Raw genomic sequence first — 6019 nt, forward strand, 5'->3', positions numbered from 1 at the left:
AAACCCTTCTATATAATAAAAGCGATCCTTCTCTTCATATGATTCTCAAGTTCACAGAGGTGAGACAGGGGTGTAATTCCACTACTTTGTCAGCCTTTTGTTATGACTATGATCAATAAATTAAAAAAATAATAGTCTCTTGCAGTAACTCATTTTTCGAGTAGAATATTTGAATCGATTCAATTTAGAAAACGATTGTTCCGCCACTTCGGTGTTCATGTCAATGACCTTTTGGAATTTATCGAGATAGGGATGATATAAGCAATTATTTCATTTTTCAAACTCAAGTTTAAGTCTATGCGCTGCCAAACAATATCTATTTTCGATTAATAATAAGATGGATTTTGATTTTTGATTTCATTGAGGCTAGAATCCTATTGTGGTTGTGTCTAAACTCTTTGCTTGAGCCTGTGATCATATTGTTGTAGGTGTTTGTCTATTACTATTGCGGTAAAATTCAGCCTCTATAAGCTTTCGAAGAGTACCATATTTGATTTTCCTAGAAACCTTTCTGGAATGTGATGAGGAATCATGATTTTGAGATAAAATTTACTTTCTAACTGCCAATTACTGGCTGCAATAGAATGACCTCAGCTCTAGTCAAAAAATTGAAAAAAACGCCTTTTTGGCCCAAAAAAGCACATTTGACAACTTTTTTCACCTAGTTTGATTGTTTTTATATAAAAGATTCATCATAGCCCTTATATTATAACAAATTCAGTGACCTAGACCCCTTTGAAGTTTGCCAATGGGCCAAAATATCCCACATTTTAGTCATTTTTCGAGCGATGTTAACAAAATTTTTAAATCAAGATAAAAGATTAATGGTAGGAGATCACATAGGTTTCTCTTTTGATCCTAAGAGACCAGGCGGTTGTCTTTCAGGAACAGAAGAGTTGGAGGTCAGACAATGTTGGGATTTCTAGGAAAATTGGGTTAAAGTTGGTACTTTTTTGAGACCTTATTGGCTTTTCGGGCCTCTAGGGGCCAGTAGGGCCGGAATTTTTTATTGCAGTCACTTCAAATGGATAGACCAGGGACTAAACTACCAGAAAATAATATTTTGAGTAGTAAGAAACTCCCCTGGGACAGGTCAGATGGCTCTAAAATACCCCTAAAATCAAATTTGTAGTGTTTTTTGTGACGTCATAACTCCAGCTACCATTTTGAAAATTTTGATTTTTTTGGAAAATTGTATAGTTTACTGGCCATAGTTTCAGAATCACCCAAAATCAATTCCTCATTTTGATTTGAGAAAGCATGGTTCTATATCAAAAAACTTTTTAAGTGCAATGCCCAAAAATGTCAAAAACTTCAAATTGGCATAAATCCGCCATTATGGATTTTCAGACCAAAATTTTTTGGGATTTTACTCAGTTCATTGTACTGAACAACATATCCAAAAATGAAAAAAATCTAAGTTTCAAACTATTGGAACTGCCCCAAACTGCCCCATTCTTAAAAAACTGGCTCTTAAGCTATAGTTCATTAATAAAATAAAAGAGAAACATAGTGTAATTAAACTTTTTGTAAATTTCATTCCAGTCAGTTATGATACATTTTTCCTTGGATGTAGACAATATCCGTATCTTATCTAGAAATAATAAATAAGAAGATTGCCAAAACGTCAGAACCAAAATAAAGACTCGAATAAAGATATCCATCAAATATACATAGAAACTGTACTTTTTGTTTTACTTGATAAAACTCCAATTAACACTTTAAACTAACAAGCTACAAACTTTAAATCACAAAGCGAAAACTCCAGAAAAACACAATTTGCATTAAAAACTTTGCATAACGTACAATGCTGGACAAAAGGTTTGTAGACTTCTGCAATATTTGCAAAATACTTCAATATCGATCAAAAACAAGTTCCCAAGAGGCTCTGGGTGCTTTCCAAAGTCTTTCAAAGTCTTTCAAAGTCACCCACTGCAGTCTAACCGCAAGGGCAAACCACAAGGGCTTGATTAACTGGCTTACACCAGTATCAAAACGCTGGTTTTTTGCTTGTGGTTCCTTCAAAAGCAATTCAAAAGCAATGCAACGACTTCAAAAGTGTTTTTCTTAACTTCCATCCCCTTTCAGACACATTGAAGAGTCATTTTGCTCTATTTCTCATCATTTTTCACTGAAATTTCATTTGTCTACAACCTTTTGTCCGGCATTGTCTATATAAATCAAATATTTAAAAAAAAAACGTTAAACCATTTAGAAGACGCAACTAAATAAAAAAAACTTACTGCAGTGACTTAATAAAACAAAATTAAACCTTCACTTATTACCCTCATCCCATCGTACTTAATCTCAAAAAACCCTTCTATATAATAAAAGCGATCCTTCTCTTCATATGATTCTCAAGTTCACAGAGGTGAGACAGGGGTGTAATTCCACTACTTTGTCAGCCTTTTGTTATGACTATGATCAATAAATTAAAAAAATAATAGTCTCTTGCAGTAACTCATTTTTCGAGTAGAATATTTGAATCGATTCAATTTAGAAAACGATTGTTCCGCCACTTCGGTGTTCATGTCAATGACCTTTTGGAATTTATCGAGATAGGGATGATATAAGCAATTATTTCATTTTTCAAACTCAAGTTTAAGTCTATGCGCTGCCAAACAATATCTATTTTCGATTAATAATAAGATGGATTTTGATTTTTGATTTCATTGAGGCTAGAATCCTATTGTGGTTGTGTCTAAACTCTTTGCTTGAGCCTGTGATCATATTGTTGTAGGTGTTTGTCTATTACTATTGCGGTAAAATTCAGCCTCTATAAGCTTTCGAAGAGTACCATATTTGATTTTCCTAGAAACCTTTCTGGAATGTGATGAGGAATCATGATTTTGAGATAAAATTTACTTTCTAACTGCCAATTACTGGCTGCAATAGAATGACCTCAGCTCTAGTCAAAAAATTGAAAAAAACGCCTTTTTGGCCCAAAAAAGCACATTTGACAACTTTTTTCACCTAGTTTGATTGTTTTTATATAAAAGATTCATCATAGCCCTTATATTATAACAAATTCAGTGACCTAGACCCCTTTGAAGTTTGCCAATGGGCCAAAATATCCCACATTTTAGTCATTTTTCGAGCGATGTTAACAAAATTTTTAAATCAAGATAAAAGATTAATGGTAGGAGATCACATAGGTTTCTCTTTTGATCCTAAGAGACCAGGCGGTTGTCTTTCAGGAACAGAAGAGTTGGAGGTCAGACAATGTTGGGATTTCTAGGAAAATTGGGTTAAAGTTGGTACTTTTTTGAGACCTTATTGGCTTTTCGGGCCTCTAGGGGCCAGTAGGGCCGGAATTTTTTATTGCAGTCACTTCAAATGGATAGACCAGGGACTAAACTACCAGAAAATAATATTTTGAGTAGTAAGAAACTCCCCTGGGACAGGTCAGATGGCTCTAAAATACCCCTAAAATCAAATTTGTAGTGTTTTTGTGACGTCATAACTCCAGCTACCATTTTGAAAATTTTGATTTTTTTGGAAAATTGTATAGTTTACTGGCCATAGTTTCAGAATCACCCAAAATCAATTCCTCATTTTGATTTGAGAAAGCATGGTTCTATATCAAAAAACTTTTTAAGTGCAATGCCCAAAAATGTCAAAAACTTCAAATTGGCATAAATCCGCCATTATGGATTTTCAGACCAAAATTTTTTGGGATTTTACTCAGTTCATTGTACTGAACAACATATCCAAAAATGAAAAAAATCTAAGTTTCAAACTATTGGAACTGCCCCAAACTGCCCCATTCTTAAAAAACTGGCTCTTAAGCTATAGTTCATTAATAAAATAAAGAGAAACATAGTGTAATTAAACTTTTTGTAAATTTCATTCCAGTCAGTTATGATACATTTTTCCTTGGATGTAGACAATATCCGTATCTTATCTAGAAATAATAAATAAGAAGATTGCCAAAACGTCAGAACCAAAATAAAGACTCGAATAAAGATATCCATCAAATATACATAGAAACTGTACTTTTTGTTTTACTTGATAAAACTCCAATTAACACTTTAAACTAACAAGCTACAAACTTTAATCACAAAGCGAAAACTCCAGAAAAACACAATTTGCATTAAAAACTTTGCATAACGTACAATGCTGGACAAAAGGTTTGTAGACTTCTGCAATATTTGCAAAATACTTCAATATCGATCAAAAACAAGTTCCCAAGAGGCTCTGGGTGCTTTCCAAAGTCTTTCAAAGTCTTTCAAAGTCACCCACTGCAGTCTAACCGCAAGGGCAAACCACAAGGGCTTGATTAACTGGCTTACACCAGTATCAAAACGCTGGTTTTTTGCTTGTGGTTCCTTCAAAAGCAATTCAAAAGCAATGCAACGACTTTCAAAAGTGTTTTTCTAACTTCCATCCCCTTTCAGACACATTGAAGAGTCATTTTGCTCTATTTCTCATCATTTTTCACTGAAATTTCATTTGTCTACACCTTTTGTCCGGCATTGTCTATATAAATCAATATTTAAAAAAAAACGTTAAACCATTTAGAAGACGCAACTAAATAAAAAAACTTACTGCAGTGACTTAATAAAACAAAATTAAACCTTCACTTATTACCCTCATCCCTCGTACTTAATCTCAAAAAACCCTTCTATATAATAAAAGCGATCCTTCTCTTCATATGATTTCTCAAGTTCACAGAGGTGAGACAGGGTGTATTCCACTACTTTGTCAGCCTTTTGTTATGACTATGATCAATAAATTAAAAAAATAATAGTCTCTTGCAGTAACTCATTTTTCGAGTAGAATATTTGAATCGATTCAATTTAGAAAACGATTGTTCCGCCACTTCGGTGTTCTGTCAATGACCTTTTGGAATTTATCGAGAAGATAGGGATGATATAAGCAATTTTCATTTTTCAAACTCAAGTTTAAGTCTATGCGCTGCCAAACAATATCTATTTTCGATTAATAATAAGATGGATTTGATTTTTGATTTCATTGAGGCTAGACTCCTATTGTGGTTGTGTCTAAAACTCTTGCTTGAGCCTGTGATCATATTGTTGTAGGTGTTGTCTATTACTATTGCGGTAAAATTCAGCCTCTATAAGCTTTCGAAGAGTACTATTTGATTTTCCTAGAAACCTTTCTGGAATGTGATGAGGAATCATGATTTGAGATAAAATTTACTTTCTAACTGCCAATTACTGGCTGCAATAGAATGACCTCAGCTCTAGTCAAAAAATTGAAAAAAAACGCCTTTTTGGCCCAAAAAAGCACATTTGACAACTTTTTTCACCTAGTTTGATTGTTTTTATATTAAAAGATTCCATCATAGCCCTTATATTATAACAAATTCAGTGACCTGACCCTTTGAAGTGTGCCATGGGCCAAAATATCCCACATTTTAGTCATTTTTCGAGCGATGTTAACAAATTTTTAAATCAAGATAAAAGATTAATGGTAGGAGATCACATAGGTTCTCTTTTGATCCTAAGAGACAAGGCGTTTGTTCTTTCAGGAACAGAAGAGTTGGAGGTCAGACAATGTTGGGATTTCTAGGAAAATTGGGTTAAAGTTGGTACTTTTTTGAGACCTTATTGGCTTTTCGGGCCTCTAGGGGCCAGTAGGGCCGGGATTTTTTTATTGCAGTCACTTCAAATGGATAGACCAGGGACTAAACTACCAGAAAATAATATTTTGAGTAGTAAGAAACTCCCCTGGGACAGGTCAGATGGCTCTAAAATACCCCTAAATCAAATTGTAGTGTTTTTTGTGACGTATTAAACTCCAGCTACCATTTTTGAAAATTTTGATTTTTTTGGAAAATTGTATAGTTTACTGGCCATAGTTTCAGAATCACCCAAAATCAATTCCTCATTTTGATTTGAGAAAGCGATGGTTCTATATCAAAAAACTTTTTAAGTGCAATGCCCAAAAATGTCACAAACTTCCAATTGCATAAATCCGCCATTATGGATTTTCAGACCAAAATTTTTTGGGATTTTCTCAGTTCATTGTACTGAACAACCTATCCAAAAATGAA

Source organism: Clytia hemisphaerica, unplaced genomic scaffold (assembly GCF_902728285.1).
Source record: "Clytia hemisphaerica strain Z4C2 unplaced genomic scaffold, Clytia hemisphaerica genome assembly, whole genome shotgun sequence".
NCBI lineage: Eukaryota > Metazoa > Cnidaria > Hydrozoa > Leptothecata > Clytiidae > Clytia > Clytia hemisphaerica.